Below are 25,063 nucleotides of genomic sequence, written 5' to 3'. Positions count from 1 at the left end.
GAATTCCAAACTCTTCTGATTCTTCTTCAGTTTCTTTTTCTTCATTTTCTTCTTCAACTTCTTCTTTTCCAATTTCTTCAATTTCTACTTCTACTTCTTCTTCTACTACTTCTTCTTTTCTTCAACAATTTCCTCTTCAATTTCTACTTCTTTTTCTAGATCAATTTTTTGTTCAACTTCTACTTCTTCTGCTTCTACATCTTTTTCTTCAATTTCATCTTCTATTTCTACTTCAACAATTAGTAATATTCTGGTCTGCGAGATTGAAAATTTGAATGAGTCTAATCCAATCATTTTCAATAGTTGTATGTCCTCCTTTTTATATTTCGATTATCAAAAGAAATAAAAAAAAATTTCAATTATATATATATATATAGAGAGAGAGAGAGAGAGAGAGAGAGAGAGAAACAAGCATTCTACCTTATACAGATGATAAAAGTCACCGGCTACATCTGCATTTTTACCATCATGAATTTTTTTCTACCAATCCACCAAGTAAATATGTAAAAAAAAAAATTGAATAATAATTAGTAAATGTTAAGAATTCCAAACTTGTCAAAATATGTGGCTTATGAACACAATAAGAGAGCTAAAATATCATTATAGTTATGTTATCTCTAGCTTTTGACGTTTAATAGTTATGTGGTATTGCAACTGAGAGAAAGTCACTCAATACCATTTGAAATGAAAAGATGTTTAAAAAAGGACACATAAACATATCCCAACTAATATGAAATGAGTGTAAAAATGACGTTACTTCTTCATTTAAGCGCGATTTTGAAATATTCAATTGAAATGAGCTAAATTTTCTTCACTATTTCTTGCAAAGCCATATATCAAGCAGCTCAAGCAGTTCCAAATATAAAATCAGCAGGAAAACTACTATGATTGAAAGGTATTAAATAATTACTCGGTTCTACATAGGAGGCGAAGGCCAGGGCTAGGAGGCAAAATAGGTAAGGACCTTGATGAACTGCCATGGCTCGAGCTCGAGTACTAAATGAAAGAAAAAAAAAATTATAAATTGAAAATTAGTAAAATCGAAAAAATAGTACAAAATGAAAAAAATAAAAATCGATTTCTAAATTAATAGTACTAATTAATACTTTAAATGTAATTAACCTATTTATATTGCATTCCTCGTGTTTAGATACCAAAAGCCCTAAATTTAATAGAGAGAGATAAACAAGTATTCAACCTTATACAGATGATGAAAGTCACAGGCAACATCTGCATTTTTTCCATTATGAATTTTTTTTCTACCAAGCCACCAAGTAAATGCGTAAAAAAAAAATTGAATAATAATTATTAAATGTTAAGAATTCCAAACTTGTCAGAATATGTTGCTTATTAACACCATAAGAGAGCCAAAATATCATTATAATTACGTTATCTCAAGCTTTTAAGGTTTAATAGTTTTGTGATATTGCAACTGTGAGAAAGTCACGCAATGCCATTTGAAATGAAAAGCTGTTTAAAAAAGGACACATATACATACCCCAACTAATATGAAATGAGTGTAAAAATGACATTATTCCTCAATTTAAGCGCGAGTTTGTACTATTCAATCGAAATGAGCCATATTTTCTTCATTATTTCTTGCAAAGTCATACAAGCTTTATTTATATATTCATTTTTTTAGAGGAAGAGAGAGAGAGAGACCTAGATGTTTCTTGATAAAAGTATCCCATGTGCAAGGTCCCCTACCATCGATATTTGGTGCTGCTTCAATCTGGCCAAAAAAGATATAAGGTTCAAATTTTATGTTCTTATATATAATGCTTTATATGTGTAGATATGTATATAAACCATGATTATATATAAGTAAAATCCCTTCTCTAATGATTATATAAAGCTATGCATGTATACATACCATGTAAGCCGCTGAAATAGTTCCAAATATAAAATCAGCAGGAAAACTACTCCGATTGTAAGGTATCGAATAATTACTCGGTTCAGCACAGGAGGCCAAGGCCAAGGCTAGGAGGTAAAATAGGTAAGGACCTTGATGAACTACAATGGCTCGGGCTCGAGTATTAAATGAAAGAAAAAAAGAAATTATAAATTGCAAAATAGTAAAATCGAAAAAATAGTACAAAATGAAAGAAAAACAATATCGAGTAATAAACTAATAGTACTTATTAACACGTTAAATGTAATTAACTCATTTAAATAGCATTCCTAGTGTTCACATACCAAAAACCCTAAATTTAATTCAAACTATAAAATTAGGGTTTATTTCCATACTTTACCCATAGATGAAATTAGAGTTTCAACCCATTAATTGAATAACTCGGAAGTTGTATAATGCATAATGCATAATGCATAATTCTTCTTCTTCTTCTTCTTCTTTTTCTTTACAAACTTGGTAGTTGTCTTTGTATAAATTCACAGCGGGTCCATGAGCAAGAAGCAAGTTATGGCTGATATTATAAGGTTTAGTAGCGGAGATATCGGCAGCGGTGCAATTCGGGATGTAACTCGAACATCTTCCAGGAGGAAAATTGTAAGTGTGTACCCATTAACACTTATTGCGATTGGTTCATTCATTGTAACCCATAACTTAACTTGATCACAAAAAGTTTTAAGCAAAAATCCACATAATCTTGAAAATCATTCCAATATATTCAATTTCTTCTTCAATTTCCTCTTCTACTTCTTCTTCTTCAATTTCTTCCTCAATATCTACTTCTACAATTTCTTCTTTAACTTCTTCTCCTTCTTCTTCTTCTTCTTCTTCTACTTTTACTTCTACTTATCTACAAACTTGGTAGTTGTCCTTGTATAATTTCATGGTGGCTCCATGAGTAAGAAGCAAGTTATGGCCGACAATGTAAGGTTCACTTACATTGGAGTGTCCCACCCCGCTCACGCCCATTTCTTCATCCTTTCATCAACTTCGTGAAATCCAAACCCACCATGGCATGGCTGCGAGTCACCCCATTGGGGCCTTTGGGGTGGCCGCAAAGCTACCCCATGGGTGTTTGGGTGGCCTGCAAGCCACCCCATGGTAGGTTTGGGGGTGGGCAGATGTGGTAGCCCCACCGCTGACCAACCCTTCAATTTTTTTTTTTTTTTTTTTTAGATTTAATTTTTAAATTAATTTAATAAAAAAATAATATTTTAAATTGAGGTGGAAGATGTTCTAAAATAGTGCGTTTAGTTAGGACTAATGGCCGTTACACATTTGGGGGAAAATGTAACAGCAGAAGTTTATTCACCCTTTCAATTGACCGAGGAAGTAAAAATTCCGAAAAAAAAAAAGTTTAAGGAGTTTTTTGTTTTCACGCATTGACTCATAGAATTATTAGATATCTACTCTATTAAATAATAATTCTAATATATAAATAATTATAATATATATTCACCCTGTTCTGGACCCATAACACACGCCCTTTTACAGCTTATTTTAGGAAGAACTTCTTGAACCAATAGCAAGAATCCTTGAGCTGTATTTTCAAATTGTCCTTAAAATATACAAAAGTGAGGCCACTCCGAATGAGTTAAGCACTCTCCCATTCAAAGCAGTCAAGAAATGACCATGAATAGTGTGCCTTCACGTTTGCGCACTCCCTGCACAAAACTTAACTGTTAATATCCACAATCAAAATTGAGATTGAAATGTTACGAATTCCAAACTCTTCTTATTCTTCATTAGTTTCTTTTTCTTCAATTTCGTCTTCAACTTCTTCTTTTTCAATTTCTTCAATTTCTACTTCCACTTCTTCTTCTTCTTCTTGAATTTCTTCTTCTTCTTCAATTTCCTCTTCTACTTCTTCTTCTTCATCAATTTCTTGTTCTACTTCTACTTCTTCTTCTTCTACTTCTTTTTCTTCTTCAATTTCTTCTTCAACTTCTACTTCTTCAATTTCTTATTCTTCTTCATCTTCTTATTCTTCAATTTCTCGTTCTTCTTCATCAATTTCTTCTTCAACAGTTTGCAATATTCTGGTCCATGAGATAGAGAATTTGAATGAGTCTAATCGTATAATTTTCAACAGTTGTATGTCCTCCTGTTGAATATTTAGATTACAAAAAGAAATAAAAGAAATCAATTATATATATATATATATATATATATAGATAGAAAAAAAAAAAAAAAAAAAAAAACAAGCATTCTACCTCATACCGATAAAAAAAGTTACAGGTTACATCTGCATTTTTACCATCATGAATTTCGTTTGCCAAGCCACCAAGTAAATGTGTCAAAAAAAAATTGAATAATAATTACTAAATGTTAAGAATTTCAAACTTGTCAGAATATATGGCTTATGAACACCATAAGAGAGCCATAATATCATTATAATTACGTTATCTCAAGCTTTTGATGTTTAATAGTTTTGTGATATTGCAACTGTGAGAAAGTCACTCAATGCCATTTGAAATGAAAAGCTGTTTAAAAAAGGACACATATACAAACTCTTCTTATTCTTCATCAGTTTCTTGTTCTTCAATTTCTTGTTCTTGTTCTTCTTGTAGTTCATGGATGGAAAGTGATGGGTTGACCGTCTGAGTTAACGCCTTTGACTCACTGAATGGGGGTTTTGGGCACAAAATGGTAGTTTGATGTAGGGGTGAAATGCAGGCGGATAATATTTGCCTGCATCTGCTATCCCCATATGCGGATGCGGGTAGCAAAAACTAATATACACAAATGCGGATGCGAAAGGGTTTTAGGGTATGCAAATGCGGATAATATCCGCATCCACATTTCTTTATATATTTAATTTTAATATTTTTTAATTTATGTTTTTTAGATTTGCTGGATTATGTTGTTGGATTTCACTTTAGGAAATTATTTTGATTTGTTATGATTTAATTGCCTTATATGTTGTTATTATTATTATTTAAAATATTTTTTCTTGTCATCAACTATAGATTTACTGGAAGCTAAATATTAAATTATATATGTGATGAAAATTTTAAATGCAAAATGATTAGCAAGTGTGAAATGAATAATAATTTTCAAGTATAAATAATTTATTTATTTATTTTTATTTATAAGAAGCAATAATTAGTGAATGACAACTTCAAGGTTTAAAACGCTCATTACCTCAAATGCAGATAGCGAATAATACCCGCATTAACCGCACTGATGCGGATAGAAATCGCATAATGCGGATGTAGATATCAAAAACCATTATTCGTATCTTGTGGATGTGGATTTGGATGCGGATATTGCTATTATCCGCATCCGCATCCACATTTTTACCCCTAGTTTGATAGGGTCAGGCAGCAGGATTGTCAGTTCATGGGGGTGAAGTGACAATGCGTTGTAGTTGATGTGGGAAAAATGTAATGACCCCAAAGATATAAAAGAAATCAATTAAGTTATATATATATATATATATAGAGAGAGAGAGAGAGAGAGAGAGGAGAGAGAGAGAAAAAAAAAAAAGAAGAAGAAGAAGCATTCTATGTTATACCAAGAATAGAAGTCATATGCTACATCTGCATTTTTACTATCATGAATTTTTTCTACCAAGCCACCAAGTAAATATGTCAAAAAAAATTGAATAATAATTAGGAAATGTTAAGAATTCCAAACTCGTCAAAATATATGGCTTATAAACACCATAAGAGAACCAAAATTTCATTATAATTACATTATCTTAAGCTTTGACTGGTAATAGTTTTGGGATATTACAACTGTGAGAAAGTCACTCGATGCCATTTGAAATGAAATGATGTTTAACAAAGGACACATATACATACCCCAACTAATATGAAATGAGTGTAAAAAATGACATTACTCCTTCATTTAAACGCGAGTTTGAAATATTCAATCGAAATGAGCAAAATTTTCTTCACTATTTCTACCAAAGCCATACCTCAAAGCTTTATTTCATTTTTTTTAGGGAGAGACTTAGATGTTTCTTGATGAAAATATCCCTTGTTCAAGGTCCCTTACCATCGATATTAAAGCTTTATATGTATAGACAGGTATATATACCATGATTATATATAGGGGAAAATATAAAATGTCCCCGCAAACTACCAGCAATTTGCAAGTTGGGCTCCCAATGTTCAAAATGTAGTAAAGTAGCCCCACGAAATTCCAAAAAATCTCAATTTAGCCACTTCGTTACCCAGCACCTTCAAATTGGATGAAAAATGCAAAACAACGTCGTTTTTTTAGGTTAAATTACTAAAATGCCATTTTGAGAAAAAAAAAATATCAATTTGAAAAAGCCCACCAAACGACATCGTTTGGCTTGAAAAAGAAAATCATTACACTTACCAAAACGATGCCGTTTTGCTAGGTGTTTAATACCTTAGTCCCTAAATACGCAGCAGCTTTGTCTTCTTCGTCTTCATCTCCACTTCCCTTCTCCACGCAGTAGCCCAACTTCCATGCGAAAGCTCGAAACGCCTCACCTGCAATTTGCAACAGATATCTATTAAACTCGCAAGAGAACTCCAAGGAGAGAACTGAAATAAAAATATAAACCAACCATTTTGATTCTAGTGCCAAGGAGAGATTCACCTTTGCTATTTATTTCACTTCTTGCCTAGTTTTATTGTATCCTGCTCTTGTATGTCATTTTGGAGTTCTCAGAAGGTAACCTACTAAATTTAATTGAGTTTTTCCTATTTTTTAAGGTTTGTGGAGTTCTCTTTATCAATGTGTTTAGGTTCTTTTGGATCAGTGCCAGCTGTGATCTTTCTTGGTCTGAGTATGCATCCATAATCATAAGGATGGAATTAAAAGTCTCCCAGGCCCATTGTTCTGATTGTTGCATTGAGTGGATGAAATCTTCAGATTTTTCTTCATCCCAAAAGGCACACTGACATATCCCATAAAATCAAAGGGAAGTGGAGAAGAAGACGAAGAAGGCAAAGTTGTTGCGTGTTTAAGGACTACGGTATTAAACACTTACCAAAACAGCGTCGTTTTGTTAAGTGTAATGGGTTTTTTTTTTTTTTTTTTTTTTTCCAGGCCAAATGATGTCGTTTGGAGGGCCTTTTTTAAATTGATTTTTTTTTTCCAAAAGGGTATTTTAGTAACTTAACCTAAAAAAATGATGTCGTTTTACATTTTTCGTCCAATTTGACGATGCTGACTAACGGAGTGGCCAATTTGACCTTTTTTGAAACTTCGTGGGGCTACTTTATTACATTTTGAACATTGGGGGGCCAACTTGCAAATGGCTGTAATTTTGGGGGCCATTTTATATTTTTCCCTTATATATAAGTAAAATCCTTTCTCTAATGATTAGATATAAAGCTATGTATGTTTATGTACCATGTAAGTAGTTGAAGTAGTTCCAAATATAAAATCAGCAAGAAAACTGCTCCGATTGAAAGGTATCGAATAATTACTCAGTTCTGCACAAGAGGCCAAGGCCAAGGCTAGGAGTCAAAATAGGTAAGGAACTTGATGAACTGCCATGGCATGGGCTCAAGTACTAAATGAAAGAAAAAAAAAATTATAAATTGCAAATTAGGAAAATCGAAAAAAAATAGTACTAAATGAAAGAAAAACAAATCGAGTACTAAATTAATAGTACTAATTAACACTTTAAATGTAATTAACCTATTTAAATAGCATTCCTGGCGTTCACATACCCAAATCTCTAAATTTAATTCAAATTTTAAAATTAGGGTTTATGTTCATACTTTACCAATAGCTAGAACTTGTACTTCTTCTTCTTCTTCTTCTTACCCAGAATAGCCAACTGGTGGCTAAATGGGGAATCACTCCTCTAAGCATTATCAGTGTTAATGCATAGGAAGGTGGAATTAATTTGAGAAAACTATAAATCATTATGGTACAAGTAAAATCCTCAAATTAAAGACATGGAGCAACTAACGACAATGTAAGGCAAACCTGATAATGATATGAAGATCTTAAGGTAAAGTCTATAGCGGCAACCATGCCAATCCTAGACTCTAGGAACAAGCTCCCTATAAGAGTAATAACAGTGTAAGTCTGGCAAACCTGATAATGATATGAAGATCTTCAGGTAAAGTCTATAGCAGCAACCATGCCAATCCTAGACTCTAGGAACAAGCTCCCTATAAGAGTAATAACAACGTAATTCTAACGACTTAGTAAGTAAACCTTACAATTAAATATGGCATGAGCTCATTATTATTATACGGGAATAAACGTACAGTTTCGATATCATTGAGAAGAGGTGTTGTTTCCGTTAATACATCTTGAAAATATTATTTAGTTTGATAAAGGGTGGTGTACTCTTGGCGGCAATCGCCAAAGCATTTAAATGCAGAAAAACTAATGCTTTATAGGTCATAACTATCATATATGGTCTACCCGAGATATTACCCCTTCTTAGCAGGGCTGACACTATCCAAAGGGATCTGTAATACAAATCCATTCTTTTGATTTGTAATACAAAACAAATCAATTCTTTTGATTTGTAATACAAATCAATTATTTTTCTTAAAAAAAAAAAAAAAAAATCAATTCTTTTGATTACATGATGGACTCCTCTAAAAAACATTGGCACGTGTGTAAACGAGTTGCTCTACCAACTCTTGCACATATTTCGCGTGTATCTCACCGGTGGTTTTAAAAAACCTCATGAATTGACTTAGGTTACAGGTGTGGTTCTGGTTGTATTGACCGCATCTTTTGGTGTGACTGGTTTTTCCTTGCCTCAGGATCAAATTGGTTATTGGGCAATAAAAATAGTAACAGGCTTACCAGAAGCTATTGCTGTAATAACAACCTTAGTTGCCATCTCTATATCTAGCTTACTTGTAAGTTTTATTGGGTACACCTTATATACTACTTTTGGGCAGCCCTCTCAACAACTACGAGATCCATGTTATGGTTCAGGAAGGATTCGACGTAATTTTATAAGTATACTACTAGAAGATAGAGTAAAAATTTTAATAAGTCATTATGATTCAACCAAAGGGCATATAATTTATAGACTCTGAAACAAGGATTCAAACGATTAGTTGATTTTTTTTTTCAACTTCATTATTTCTTTCGAAGGGATACAATTCGAAAATTAAAAATTTCAAGAAACTTAATTTCTTCCAATAAATAAATTCAAAATTAAGTTAAGGAATGGGTTTGGGGTTTATTTTTTCATTTCAAAGAATTTACACGATACACCCAAACAATTATTGCCAGGATTTACTGATTCCTAAAAGCATATTTTCACTATTTGCGGTCATTGTTTTTTTTTTTTTGGTAATAATAAATAATAGTAATTTAGAATAGAAAGAAATTAATGGCGTTAATCATGTATCAACGACTAATATCCGTTAGAGGTAGAAAAGAAGGTTCCATCGGAACAATTATTTATTTCTATTTCAGGGTACCTCCTCTTAAGTTTAACAACTTCCGTAAAGACAAAGCATAATAAGTCTGGGAATACTACATACATACCAAAATTGCCACCACCGAGGTGGACTTATAATGTAACCAAAAATTCATGCAAGACACAAAGGTCACAAAAGAAAGAATGAAGGCATCACGATAGTATTCTAAGAGCGTGATCGCCTATCTCTCATGGAGCTAGGCTCTACAGATCCTCGGCTAGGGGTACCTCGTGTGCTCAGGCTCCCTCTCCCTTGGTTGACTTTTGGGCTATGAATACCATAATCCCTAACGTCGAGAGATCCCATCAAGTGGTTATGCAACTGCGTGAGGATAGCATGGTCCTCTGCTCGTACCTCGTGTAACTCCTGAAGGGATCGCTGGATCTCCCTGAGTGTGCTCTCCATATGGTCCATACATGCATCTCTGCTCACAAACGAGGATGTGCCATCGGCTGCTGCTGCTCTCCGCGCTAGTGGGGGTCTCAACTACGGCTTAGCTACTCGAAGGTGAGACTTGCTCGCATTGAGGAAGTGCGAGGTCATGCGTGCTCTGGACGGCGGTAGCTCTGTCAGGCCCTCTGTAGATACTTCGGCATGCTAGGCGATCCAGGTGAAAAGGGCTCCATATGGCAAAGCAGTGATCTGGTCCGCCAGCCGCACTCCCATCATCGTCGCCGTGACTAAGGAGCCAAAATCGATGATGGTGTCTATCAGGAGAGCGTAAAGGCAGCGGGCTCTCTCAATGGTGATAGAGGTGAGGCTCACCACTAGAAGGACCCAACTGATCATGACGTGGTAGATGCATCGGTTGCCGTCCTTGAGGGCGTTAATCTAAAAGGCCTATTCTCCTTCCATATCCGTCTGATGGGGACGCCCGTCGGCGAAGCGCTCGACTATCTGAGAACGGGTAGGAATGCTGTCAAGTGGCCACGGAAAGCCAAGGTCATGTACTCGTGGTGCCACAATGATGCGGTTGATGAGGTTGGGAGTCACCACGATTGGCTCATGCCTAAGCCAAGTTTGAAAGAAGTCATCGCTTTGTGCATGAATGTTGGTGTAGAACTTGTGGACCAGCTCCACGAATGCCAGGCGATGGTCCTCTACCATACCCGCCCACCCCTGGGCGTCTAACAACGTTCGTATCCTAAGGGCATGATTGGCCACATTGGTCACGTCGACTCCCCTTTCGACGATGATCTTGCGGTCCTTGTAGAGGCTTCGGTATCTGTGCTTAGCTTTGTCGACCCCGAAGTGGTCGCGGTCGTAGGCACGGTTGGCGTCGTCACTATCCGTGCCGCTACTGGCCCCCTTAACTGTAGTCGAGCTCAAACTCAGGGTCCTGGGTGTCCTACATCAAGGCCCTGAGCCTGTGAGATCGTGGGTAAGAGGAGGATGTGGCTGCTGCACTCGCTTGCTCTTATTTGTGCAAAAAAGCATCACTACCAATTCTAAGTGCAACCTTAATAATAACTTATCTAACTACAAGAGTGGTAGCTAAAATTCCCCCTTAGGTGTTAGGAAAAAAAATGCAAGTAGACATCGGAAAAACATGGGGATATTTGAAATGAAAACTTAGTAGGGTTGTAAAGGGGTTGGTTCGTAGATTATAAATTTGGTCAAATGGTCAACAGCATAGCAGGTATGTTCGGTTGCAGGGGTAATTAGGTCATTTCAGACTCTTAGGCCAAATACCTAGGTCTAACTGGGTGAGAGTTGGTGGGTTCCAAATGTTAGGGTTGAATTTAATCTCAAGGTTGTCAAGAGGAGTCTTTAATAACAAGGATGCCCTTAGAGGCGAGAGGTGGACAAGGTGGGTTAATCTAGGGATAGGGGTATTTTGGTCATTTGACAAGAACACCGAAATTCACAAGATATCTGGTCCCTTCAAGTAACCCAAAATAATGGTGACCTCAAAATGCGAGGGCACTGAGGTACTTGATAAGTCATGGAAATTTTTAGGTCTAAGCATTGATGGCGTTTTGGTAATTTTGTATTAATAAAAGTTATCACTGAAACGAACGGTGCCATCCCTAGGGTAGTCTAATATAACGATGTCCTCAAGGGTATTTTAGTAATTTCCAAATTTGAACAAAATATTGAAATTCATTTGGGTTAAGGTTGATGGCTTGAGGTTTTCGGTACTGTCCCAGGGGAAAGTCCTCACAATGGCAGCCTCAAGATATGAAGTTATCAAGGTGTGAGAGTTAGAGTTTTAGGGCGAAGGGCATTTTGGTCATTTTCGATTCCGGACAAAATGCCAAAATTCATGCGGCTAGATTCATAGGTCAGGCTTTCAATTAAACAGTTTGAGGCTCAATTCAATAGGCCTGGCCCTTTTAAAAAAATTGGGTCGTCCCCAAATTAGGCAAAAATACCCAATTTGAGAGTAAGGGGTATTTTGGTCATTTTTGGATTTAGGCGAAAAACTACCGAATCCAGTCGGTCAAAAGTGTAGATCGGGCTTTCGATTAAGGGTTTTGGGCTTCAATTGGCCCGTAGAGCCCAATTGAGATCACAAAATCAAAAATTTCGAATTTAGGGCAAAACCCCCAAATTCAAAAGCTAGGGTTTCGAGTTGGTCAAAATTGGTCAATAGAGTGAGTGGGTTTTATTCATAGGTCATCATAAAGGCATTTGGGTCATAATCCAAGGATCAATTTCATGGTGGGGTCAAGAAAACGCAAGGATTTCGGACATAGAGCAAAAATCCCCAAATCCGAATATGTAGTGGTTTGGGAAGGGAAATGGGTTCACTACCACAGCTATCCTAACACAACATGTAAACGTCTAGATGCTCAATCCTAACCAAAAATCAAGGAAAGATGAAAACCCAATTCGAAAACCCTAAAATTGCAAAACTGGAAATTTCGAATTTAAAACGGTTTGAAGCACATACCTCGTTTAAAAGATGGAATTGGAACTTAAAACGAAGGGAGACATGGCCGAAAATCACTTTGGAAGTGTTTGGCTTGAGAGAAAATGAGAGAAAATGGGGATGAATAGGGTTTAAAAAGAGAACGCGTGGGGCTTTGGTCGAGTGCTTGGGAGCAGTTCAAAGGGAAGGTACTTTCTTAAAACAATTAGGGGTATCAAAACAAGGCTAGTTGGGATTGACACAAAAATCGATTTTGTGAAATTCGAAGTACGAGTGAAATTCATTTTCTTTTCGAAATTCATTTTGGGAAACACATGAGCATCTAATATAAAATGTACTGCTAAGTACAATGCGTAGTCTAACCACTGTACTGCTAAGTACAACGCGTAGTCTAACTACCTAGTAACCTACCTACTCAAAAGCTACCTAACTCCTAAGTCTAGCATTCTCCAGTTGATTCTTCTGACGGGTCTTCTTCGTCTTTGACCAATGCCTCATAGTCCTTGTCAATGCTAAAGAAGAAAGCTGCATTCTTTTAATTCGACCTAGCTAGCAATGTTCTTGCCTTAAGTAGCTGAATCTCCTCTTGCTCCATCTTGGTGTATTCATCCACGATCTGAGTCAATTGTATGTGCATCTTCCAGTTCCTTTTCGCACAAAGGTAGGGGTTATACTTCTCAGGAACAGGTGGAAAATCCCTTATTGCTGAGACACTGTGACATTTCCATTTCGCTGCCTGGCCATCCTTGGGGTTTGTCTGTGCTTTTTCTTCATGAAACTGATCTGGTGATAAGGACTTCAGCCTATGAAAGGGTCGGGTAGAAACCTTGTGCTTAATGGGGCGAGGCTTGTATCCAGGTGCTTAAGGCCTGTACTCAGTTGGCCATTCTCGACCAGTCAACCAACGTTAGCGTCTATCGCGCAATTGAGTGTGAAGTAGGATCAAGTGCCTGTAACGAAGAGCAGGTGATCCTGTCCAAACCTATGCTAAGCAATCAAGAAGCTTGTTACTCTAGCCCGCACCTCAATCAAACAACAATTAGCGAACCAAGGTCTATCCTATGCTCTTGTCCATTAAGATTTATACCTAGGGCATTACGGCCTATTCTCAGATTGTTCGCTACGGTCAGCAAGTCCTTATACTCTGATATTATAAACGCCCCCAAAACTAGCCTTGGCCAGCCTGACAAGGTTACTGGCAATTAACTCAGAATAGCCAACTGTTGGCTAAATGGGGAATCGCCCCTCTAAGCATTATCAGAGTGAATGTATAGGAAGGTGAAATTAATTTGAGAAATTAGAAATCATTATGGTACAAATAAAATCCCCAAATTAAAGACATAAAGCAACTAACAACAATGTAAGGCAAACCTGATAATGATAAGAAAATCTTAAGGTAAAGTCTATAGCGGCAACCATGCCAATACTGGACTCTAGGAACAAGCTCCCTATAAGAGTAATAATAGTGTAAGTCTAACGACTTAGTAAATAAACCTCACAATTGAGTATGACATGAGTTCATTATTATTATACATGAATAAATGTGCAGTTTCGATATCATTGAAAAGAAGTGTTGTCTCCGTTAATACATCTTGAAAATATTATTTGGTTTGATGAAGGTTGGTGTTTTTCCGGCGGCAATCCCTTAAGCATTTAAATGCAAAAAAAACTAATGTTTTATAGGTCATAATTATCATATATGATCTACTCGAGATATTACCCATTTTGAGCAGGGCTGGCGCTGTCCTGAAGGACCTGTAATACAATGCCGTTGCCTCGACCATTGTACGCTACCATCTATAACACTAGCAGCCCGACCGAGTGCGACCTCGGGTGGCCCATGCTACTAATGATGTACATCCTGTAGTGACCTTCTGTTAAGGCTGTGTCGGTCACGAAACAACCATTAGATCTGAGACCTATATAATATCACACACATTTGACCATAAAATCAAGTCTATTTTGTATAGTAAACCCATGGCCATTATATCGCACGTACCGGTGTTCCATGTCATACAATGCATCTTATCAACAAGTTATTAAACAGTTACCAAGTTATTACAAAAGTAGACTAGCTGATATCATACACGTGGTCAGTCAGTTGACATATCCCACGTTTTTAAGGGAAGTGTTCATGTAAGTAAACTTACCTTGTTTGGAGCCCATATTTTTTTTCGGGTGGGTTAAAAATAGAGTTGGAACTGTTACACAAATAGGGAAAAATACAGAAAATGAAAATGCTCCTAAGGTGTGTTACAACGTCACTTTCCTTAAGAAAATATTTGCCCCCACCAGAATTGGTATGCTACAAGGTTTACAGCAAATTTTTCTTCAGGATACAATGGAGCCCAGAAACCTTTGTGTTTTAACTGCGATCTGCACAAACGAAAATAAAACCGAAAAATACCCTCAAATTTTCTATTCCAATCAGAGACCCAAAAGAAAGGATAATGGTAATTTTTTAAAAATTCAAAAACAAAAAGATATTAAAGAGAATTGAACTGTCATAGATAGTTATCTATTCTCAGATAATTTCGAATTTCAAAATAAAACTGTCGAAAATAAAACTGTTGTTTTGAATTTCAAAATAAAACTGTTGTAAACCGCTAATCCAACTAGTACTTAAATCTGACCGTTAGATTAAATAATTATCCTTATTATTTAATCTCAATCATTAGATCAATAGTCCAGTAAATCCAACCACTAAATCTACTTAAGAAGCATCCTACAGTTTAGATTAAACCACTAGATTGATCTTGACAGTCCAAAATGAATGGTCATGATCAGATCGCCATTAAGGCGCCACTAGCGCCCTACAGCTTACGCCACGCTCACGTACGTCCAGTGCTTTGCACCATACTATAACATGCATTAAGGTATACCCTATAATAACTCATTTAAAAGATTAAATTTGTTGGACCTTAAATGCCAACAAAATCTTCTCTTTTCAATGTAGGACAACTTTCATTCAATGCTCTTTAAAACCTTATATTTAAAACATTCTCAAGACATAAAATATTTTATATATATATATATATATATTGAAAATATTTCAACAGGAAGTAATGGGAAAGTTGATGCATTTTGATGTCCATGTATTTTGTACCCTTTCAAAGCTAAATTCTGATTTTTTTTTTTTAAAAAAAAAATAATAAAAAATACAATTCTTCCAAGATATTTTTGACTTTTCATTACACATTATCTACGGACGACGATACAGAAACGTTTCTTTTTCCCCACCTTTTATTTTTCCTTTTTCCTTTATCAATCCTTTTTCTTTCCTTGCTCAAAGTAGTAAATCTTGTCTCTTTCCAAGGCATACCGAGAAGCTTTCTAAAGGAGCCCACAAAACCGACCTCATGGTTGGATCCCATGATTAGCAGTTGAAGATGTGTATAATTTGTTTAATAAGATGATTTTGTAAAAATAATATTCTTAAGAAAATAAAATAAAGTTTTTTATTTCTTAAACTATATTCGTAATCGACTTGTTTACAGGAAAAGTTCCTATTGGGAAATTGTTTAGAATTTCTTCTGGTGATATTTGAAAAGAAAAAGAAAAATTCCTCCAGGAAAGCAGTTGGTTAGGGAACCTATAGCCTTTTTGCGAAAAATGAAAGAATTATTTTTTACATTTTTCTTTTCTTTTCTTTTCTGTTATTCAAGTAACTTCCTGCATAACCTTGCAAATTCAAGGGAATTAAAAAAATAAAAAAAATAAAAAATAAAAATTTAGATTGTTTAGCTTCTTGCATAGTAAAAAATGCTAGGGATACTAACTTTTTTTTACCAAGAGATGGGTATGATGATGTGGAGCTTATTTATTGAAGATGATAAAAACAATTAATAATAATAAAAAGAAATGTTACAGGTATCAATGAATAAGCTCACTATCATTTTGGTATCCATTTTCTGGTAAAATATTATGTACCCATCAATGCAATCTACCCATCGACTCTAACCCGACTAACTTAAGTAACCAATCGAGCCGAACAAATGACAATTGATCACCTTTGGTTCGTCTAGTCATTTTCTGCCTCATTGCCTAGTTCTATAGAACCAAGCTCAAAAAATAACCAATAAAAATTAAAACCAAATGCCACCCAAATTTACACGTTTAATCAATGATCAAGAGAAACTAAAAGAGGTTTGTCTAAGCGGCTAAGTGGAAAGGTCCCAAAGCCACCATGAAGCATCCCGGAGTATTTTACACATTGTACAACATATCATACCATAGTAGAAACAAAACACCTACATCCAAACAAAATAAGCAAGACCACAATTAGTTATAATTTTGGTAACAAGAAAATTATGAACACTAAAAGTATCTCAAACTATTACAATCATTTCAAGCATCACTTCAATGATAGGATTAATGAATCTACTCCAGCTACTTTTCCAAATTAGCTGAGTCATCGTTTAAGCAGAAAGAATAATTAATTCAATAGCTATTGTTCTACGGCTAAAACAACTTCTCTAGAGACTGTACCTTTCATTCTCAGTGGGAAGAAGGAATAGAGGTCATCTCCACCAGCAACTTAAATTGCTAACTTTGTCCCCGTTAAGAGAGCCTTAGCTGTGATCTTAAATATACATCATATAATACTACCTCTTACTATATAACCAGTCATTTGCATCATTTAACCGCTATATCTAATGGTTTACCTAGTGATCCTGTGAAAACTGAATATCCTTGAGAGAGGCAAGAGAACAAATTTTTCTGGCATGAAACAAACGAATTCTAGTAGAGGTTTCTGTCATCTTAATCTATCTCACAAACATGCATACACAGATTCTAGTCATCTGGTAATGTAATCTAGACAAGAGAAATGGTTGTAATAGAAGGGTATGGTACAGTTTGATCTTGAAAAACTGCGATTTGCTTCCAGAATCCAGGAGTGGAACTTACAAATAGGCATAGTGTCATCCTTTTGTATCTAAGCCTAATTTTTTGGCACCTTTTGCTATAAACAGGATAGTCCATAGTTGACACTTCTGATGCGGGGGTTTGAGAAACATGGTGTCAAATGAGAGAGAACTTTTTGGTGATTAAAACTTATATGAACTTTCTGTACAAGGCTGACAGGCCGTAATAGCCATACAATAGGGAAGATGATTCTCATTTTAAACCTACGACTCGAGGATTGCTACTTTTTATGGGAAGATGATTCTCATTTTAAACCTAGGACTTGAGGATTGCTACTTCTTAGTCGCACACGAAATTACAGACCTCATACCATTGAGTTACATCTAATGCAATCATCTTCAAGATTCCATAGTAAAAAATTTGGATAGAGACAGATTCTAGATTTTTCAAAATTATTTCTAACATCTGGTTTAGGTCTCAGGCTGAAGCCAAAATTCAAATTCATCTCAATCATTATTGTTAAAAATATATCAGCAATAAATTGTAACTTCAGAATTCCCACGACTAATTTTCTCTTCAGAACAAATTGTCTAGTAATCAGCCTCTTCTTATATAAATAATGTGACAAAAAAAAATCAGCTTGTCTTCCAATCAATTTGGCAGAATTAACATGTAGGGTTTGAAGTAAGACCCAAATTGTCCAAGGACCATGTGAGCATGTGCCTGAATAGTTGATGACATTAAGAGGCTCTATACAGAAGTATCTTTTCACTCATATATAAACATGGACCAAACACAGCCTACAATGTAGTTATATATATGTATTATGCATGCTTCGATTTTTCTTCGCCACATGTAAAGGCAAAGTAGTAGTTGCTTCTTTTAATTTGGTGAAACTATCCAGGATACACATTGAAATTACCAAAACATGGATCACACTTCCATAATTTTTTTCCCAAAAGCGTGGATACTCATTGTGATGCCAAACAACACCTCAAAATTAAAATCTAGTAGGCACCTGTAACATGTGGCTGATGCTTCTGATTCATTCATCCTTCAGGGTGACTAAAAGCAACTGGTCAACTAATAACTGCATAGGATCAGCTTTGAGTGGATTAATCTTCCTTGGAACATTTCGATCAACTGACCATGAAACCGGAACTTGAAAATTCCTGCAGCAATTGAAAATGATGAGTAGTCTTTACCTTCAACAATTTTTTTGGGCAACACTCACTGTTTACTATCTTTCAACTTAAACTTGTCACCTATTAAGATGTTCTTTCATTTGTTAGTTTCAAGTCATTCCAGGATGATTAGAGGATAAACTCTTTTTTGCATGACAAGAGTTACAGAAAAGAGTACTCACATGAGCAGCGTTATGGTGATGGAAGCATCATTGGAGATGGAGAATGTGGTGTTAGGGTTGAAGATTGGGACAGGACCAACGGAGCAGTGGAGGTGGCTTTCATCATGATGATGGTTATATAACATCTGTAACAGTGAGTACTGGCTACAAATGCTATTGGTGGAAGTGGTAATAATCTGTGTGGTCATGGCAGTCTATGTGAAGTTCCAGCAGCACTTTAGGTGTTGAAGCTAGAGGCAGTGGGTGGACCTTATATTCATTAATGTGGTAGAAAAAGCTATTGTGTCGGTAGCAGTAGTAGTAGCTTTACGGGTGATATAGACAAGAGGAACAATGGCTAAGGCTGATAACTGATTTGTGATGGAAGTATGAAAAATAGGGATGAATGTAGAAATGGGATGGAAAGATGATATTAATGATATTCCACTTAAGGTAGGAACCACCGTTTCACACAAGGTGTAGATCAAAATACTTTAGTGCCTTTTCCTAACCTGAGGACTCTCTTAAATAAGAGTACTTCTAACAACTTAATAACATGCCTAACAATTCAAATAAAGATAAAGATAACATGCCTAACAACCAAATAAAGATAAAGATAACATCTCTTAAAGTCATGGAGATAACCCTGCAAGGATAATTAGAAAGTTAACCAACTCTTCCCTTTATCCCTTATTCTTATCCTACTGCCTGATATTTAGGATTAGGAGTCCTAATCCTACTCTTCCGAACAGAGTCCCTATCAATTGCCCCTCTTGGAACACGATCCTTGTCCTCAAGGTCGAAGTTAGGAAATTGTTGTGTAAGACATGTCACCTTTTCCCAAATGGCATCTTCGAGAGACATAGCCTTTCTTTGCACGAGAGCTTCTTTGACATACTTTGCTCCCCGTTTTACCCACTGGAAATCCTGAACATGTTGAGGTTGGAGCAGAGGTGCGTTGGTTTCAGAAAATGGCGGAAGATCTACTGGGATACGAGAGACATTACCCATTTTTTTCTTGAGCAATGAAACATAAAAAACTGGGTGTATTCTTGCCGTGTCTAGAAGAGCCAATCAGTAAGCTACCAGTCCCACCCGCTCTACAATCTAATAAGGTCCAAAGAAACGACTAGCTAATTTCTGATGGGCTCGTCGAAAAACACTGCAATGTCGGTAGGGCTGTAACCGTAAGAAAACACACTCACCAACCTCAAACACACAGCCACGTCGCTTTTGATCCGCGAGTTGCTTCATCTGATTGCTTGCTTTTGTCCAAATGACCCTTCAACTGTTACAGTAACTTATCTCTCTCACAGAGACTTTTATCAACCTCATCTACCACCAAAGTGCCCTCCAAATAATTTACTATTGTTGGCGGTGGCCATCCATACAGTACTTGGAATGGAGTGGTACCCAAAGATTGGTGAAATGTGGTGTTATACCAGTATTCAGCCCATGGTAATATTGACACCATTTTTTTGGGTGTTGGCTGAAGAGACAGCTATTGTATTGTTCCATACGGCAATTAACTACCTCGGTTTGGCCGTCCGATTGAGGGTGATACGCTGAACTCATCTTTAATTGGGTACCTTAGAGTTTAAAAGATACTTCCAAAATGTACTGAAAAACATAGGATCTTGATCACTCACCATTGATTTAGGAATACTATGGAGGCGAACGATTTGAGCAATAAAAACTGCAGCAACCTTCCGAGCTGTGTAAGGATGCGATAACACCACAAAGTGGCTATACTTGGTGAAGCGATCCACCACAATCAGAACCACGGTTTTGCCGTCCGATGAGGGCAACCCATCCACAACGTCAAGGGATATATGCTCCCAAACCTACGATGGTACCGGTAAGTACTGTAAGAGGCCGGCCAGGGAGCGAGATTCCGATTTGTTTCGTTGACATTCATCACAGGCTGCCACATGCCGCTGCACATCATGTTTCATACTTCCCAAAAAAAATAAAGATTGCTTTACTCGGCTGTAGATGCACAAGATACCAGAGTGACCTCCCACTTTGGAATTGTGATATTCCTAGAGCAACGCCGTTCGCAAGGATGAAGATGGAGATAACACAATCTTGTCCTTGTATAGCAACAAACCCTCACGATTCTTGAATCTTGAGGTGTGGGTGTTGGTCAGGTTGACTAAGAAGCTTGTGATGCAAGTCCACTAAGTAACGATCCGTGTTATTGGCTTGTTTCAACTCAGCCCACAACTGAAAGTGTGACCCACTAATGGCCAATAATTCTTTTGAAGTATCCGGCTTTTCGTCGTGGCCCGAAGTTATGGCTCGTATGGGCATTTGGGATAGTGCATTTGCAGCAGAGTTCGTTTTTCCTGGACGATATAGAATTTTGTAATTGTACCCCAGTAGTTTGGAGACCCATTTTCGTTGCTCAGGAGTGACCACCCCAAGAAAAATTTCAAGCTCTTTTGGTCTGTCCAAATTTGAAAGTGTCGGCCCAATAAATATGATCACCAAAGTCGAATAGCCTCCAAGATAGCCAACATTTCTTTGGAGTAGACTGACATCCTTGCTTCTTAGGCCCAATTGCTTTGCTCATATAGGCCAATGGACGTCCTTGTTGAGCCAAAACTGTTCCAATACCTGTACCAGATGCATCTGTCTCCAAAACAAACATTTCAGAAAAATTTGGTGACCCCAATACTGGTGTTGTGGCCATAGCCACTTTTAATTCCTCGAAAGCCGTAGCCGCTTCCGGACTCCACCCGAACTGTCCTTACTTCAATAAATGGGTCAACGGTTGAGCAATCAGACCATAATTTTTGACAAATTTACGTAGAAACCCATAAAGCCAAGAAACCCACGCAACTCCACGATTGTTTTAGGCTGGGGCCAATTTTGCATGGCTTCTATTCTTTTAGGTTCAACTTTCACACCAGCAACAATAATAAGGTGACCTAAATAGTCTACCTTGGTTTGACCAAACACACAATTGCTCACCACAAGTTGGCCAATATCTAAAAAGCTATTCGAATGTGAGCCAAATGATCCTCCCAACTTTGGCTATAGATCATAATATGTAAAAAAAAAAAAAAAAACTAGGATAAATTGACGTAATGGCCACTGTGAGTGTGAAAAGCGGTTTTGTGAATATCCTCGGGGACAACTTGGATCTAGTGATAACCTGCCCTTAAATCCAATTTGGTAAAATATTGCAATCCAAATAATTCATCAATCATATCATCTACTGTAGGTATAGGAAAACGATCCTTAATCGTAGCTATATTCAAAGCGCGATAGTCTATACAAAACCACCATGTGCCATCTTTTTTTTCTCTTTCACCAGTAAAATAGGAGAGGATAAAGGACTACTACTGGGATGAATTAAGCTAGACACCAACATTTCAGATACTTGTCGTTCAATCTCATTTTTTTGAAAATGGGCGTACCTATATGGTCTAACGTTTATGGAGTCGGTGCCTGCTTTGAGTTGGATGTGGTGGTCAAACAATCGTTACGGAGGCAGTGTGGTAGGTACCTCTAGGACTGTTGAAAAAGGTACCTCCAGGACTGTTGAAAAATCTGCAAGAATGGCTTGAAATTCAACCGCTACAGAGGAGGAGGACTTAGTTTGGGCCTGCCTAACAGCTACAGCAAAAACTTCACATCCTGAGGATACTTCTCGGCCCAACATGGTGTTGCTAATGGCCTGGCCTTGTATTTTGCATTGAGCCACTATCTCATACACTTTATCTCCACATGTGAGTGTCATAGATAGTCTTTTCTAATCACATATGACTGGTCCTAGTTTCTCAAGCCATTGAATTCCCAGTACCATATCTAACCTATTCAACGGAAGAGAGAAAAAAGTGGCTGTAATATCCAACCCTTGTATTAAGAGTTTTACCCCTTCATGTTTCTCCCTACAGCATAGCTTTTCCCCATTTGCCACTGTAACCCAGAACTGGTCGATTGGAGTGACCGACAGTTCCAAATGCTGTGCTAACCTCTAATCAATGAAGTTGCGTGTAAAGCCGCTGTCAATCAAAACTAGTACTCTCCGGCAACCAATCCGACCAGCCACCCTCATCGTCTGTGGTCCTGTATAGCCGGCTAAGGCATGCAGGGAAATTTGCGGGTCACCGTTACTTGCATCCTCGTTGCTGGTTTGTCCCTCGTGCCGTCATCATCACCCCCACCCTCAGCATCAAACACAAACAATTGTTTGATAGCACATCGATGGCCTGGTGGGAATCTTTCATTGCAACTGAAACACAACGCTTTTTCCCTCTGCTTCTGCATTTCCTCCCACGAAATCTTCTTGACTGGCGGTAGTGTTTGATTGGGTTTTGTAATGGTGGTCGATGATGATCCTCCCTCAGATTGGGTTCTTGGCGTAAAGCGTGATTTTTCCCCTCGGAAGAATGGTTTGGCCCGATTCATCTGATCCTCTTACATTCGAGCTAACTGGATAGTTTCTCGTAGAGTCTGAGGCATGAACATCTTGACCGGATTGGCTATGTCAGCCAGTAACCCGCCCAAAAAAGTGCCTACCAAAGCCTTCTACGGCCAGTCCTCCACGTGATTAGCGAGACGTTCAAATTCTCGTTGATACTCCCGCACCGTTCCCTTTTGTTCGATGTGTGATAGGGCTTCATCGAAGTCTTCATAATCTGTAGGTCCAAAATGAACCAATAATTCTTGCTCAAAGTTCACCTAAACGAAAGGTTTGGCATCTTGTACATAGATCTTTTTCAGCCACTGCCACCACTGGTTGGCCTCACCTTCAAGATAGAAGGCAGCCAATGTAACTTTTTGCTTCTTTGGCGTTTGCTGAAGCTCAAAATATTGAGCCACACATCCAGCCATATAATGGGTTCTTCCCCAAAAAATCAAGGAAAATCCATCTTCAATGGGCGGACATAAGAACCACCTTCTTGGTGATCCCAATGATGACCATGCCATGAAGAATGGTGAGTCTCCCTGAATCCTTTGTTGGAATTCTGAGAATTTTCTCCATTAGTCTTGTATAGGCCCCCCGATCCTCGATAGAACTTGCAATATTCTCCAAAGACTTTTCCAGATCCTCGAACTGCTTTGTATTATCTTCAGAAAGCTTCTGAATGTCAAGTTCAAGCTTCTCAATTCGGTCCTCGTTGGTTGACATGCTCTAATACCAATAGATATGTGATTTGTGATGGAAGTATGAAAAATAGGGATGAATGTAGAAATGGGATGGAAAGATGATATTAATGATATTCCACTTAAGGTAGGAACCATCGTTACACACAAGGTGTAGATCAAAATACTTCCGTGCCTTTTCCTAACCTGAGGACTCTCTTAAATAAGAGTACTTCTAACAACTTGATAACATGCCTAACATTTCAAATAAAGATAAAGATAACATGCCTAACAACCAAATAAAGATAAAGATAACATCTCCTAAAGTCATGGAGATAACCCAACAAGGATAATTAGAAAGTTAACCAACTCTTCCCTTTATCCCTTATTCTTATCCTACTGATAGGATTACTCCTGATATTTAGGATTAGGAGTCTTAATCGTACTCTTTTGAGCAGAGTCCCTATCAAAGGCAGTAGAAACAAGCTGCCTTTAAAGTATGACAGTCGTAATGGTGTTTATGCTACGCAAAAGGCGGTACCTGCTGGTGATGAAGTAATTAGGTATGTCCTAATAACATTATAATAAGCGAAATTTTGCGTTCAAAATCTGTACTTCTGATTTCAATTGAGGGTCATAAAATATACTCACTACACAAGACTAAGAATAATTTCAGTGTGTTTTTTTTTTTTTTTTTTGGGATTTTTTTCTTTCAGAACGAGGACTTGTACTCCTAAGATGCTATCCAACAGTGCTTGAATATAGCATAATCGTCTTAATTACAATCAACCATGTGGTATTATTTTTCATATAAGGCATTATTTCTACTTTTCTATTTCAATAAGCAATTAAGAAGGTCCAATCCTACTATACAGAAAAACTTATTATTAAATTGTGGAGACACAAATATAAATTTTGACATTATAGTAATATTGAAATAAATCTAGTAACAACATGATACAAAGAACTGCCCACTATAGATAGTGAGGATATATATTCTCCAGATTATGCCATTTGTAATTGAAGTACTAACATTCACAAGACCAATCCTAATGAACAATGGACTAAATCAACACTATTAGATACAACAATCCAGTCCCTATTTTTACTGTAAACACCTAAAAGTTGAATAAAATTTAGGAGGGGGAGGAGGAAGAGGAACAGAAGAACAAGAAGTAGAGATGGTGATGATAATGAAGAAAAATATCAAAAGAAAGAACATTTGATATTAGCATACCCATCAAAATGTCTGAATTTGCAGCAATTCATGATGTCCATTGAATATTCCCCGTAGAAGATGTAAAGGCGAAACTTGGCCAATGCAACCCAAGCACTGAACCAATCCAACCTCCCTTGAATCAGCCTGATCCTTTCCTATTGAGTTCATTGTGGTTCTAATATAGCTGAGTTCAAAACCTGCTCTAATATGTCGTGTTTGCTTGGTTTCAGGTAAAGCAATCCAGCCTCATCCACGTGCACTGTCTTTTGCAACCCTTATAATTCCATTTCATTGACAAGTTTTTGAGCATGTTTCCACCCAAAGTCGGCAACCAAGTACAAGATACTTTTTAGGATTTATT

At 37.0% G+C, this 25,063-nt stretch overlaps 1 long non-coding RNA gene and 1 pseudogene across 1 annotated transcript; both read right to left on the bottom strand.

Annotated features, from left to right (window-relative positions):
• Positions 1-16,171: 16,171 nt before the first annotated feature.
• Positions 16,172-20,027, bottom strand: LOC148585890 (uncharacterized). Its single transcript, XR_015912118.1, has 2 exons — positions 18,060-20,027; positions 16,172-16,425 (listed from the first exon to the last, which is right to left on the bottom strand). It is a non-coding gene; the product is annotated as an uncharacterized LOC148585890 (long non-coding RNA).
• A 1,849-nt stretch (positions 20,028-21,876) lies between these two features.
• Positions 21,877-23,269, bottom strand: LOC148585889 (uncharacterized; annotated as a pseudogene).
• Between the last annotated feature and the right edge of the window lie 1,794 nt (positions 23,270-25,063).

This window comes from Corylus avellana, chromosome 5 (genome assembly GCF_965113065.1).
Source record: "Corylus avellana chromosome 5, dhCorAvel1.hap1.2, whole genome shotgun sequence".
NCBI lineage: Eukaryota > Viridiplantae > Streptophyta > Magnoliopsida > Fagales > Betulaceae > Corylus > Corylus avellana.
This window is presented reverse-complemented; position numbering and strand designations above follow the sequence as displayed.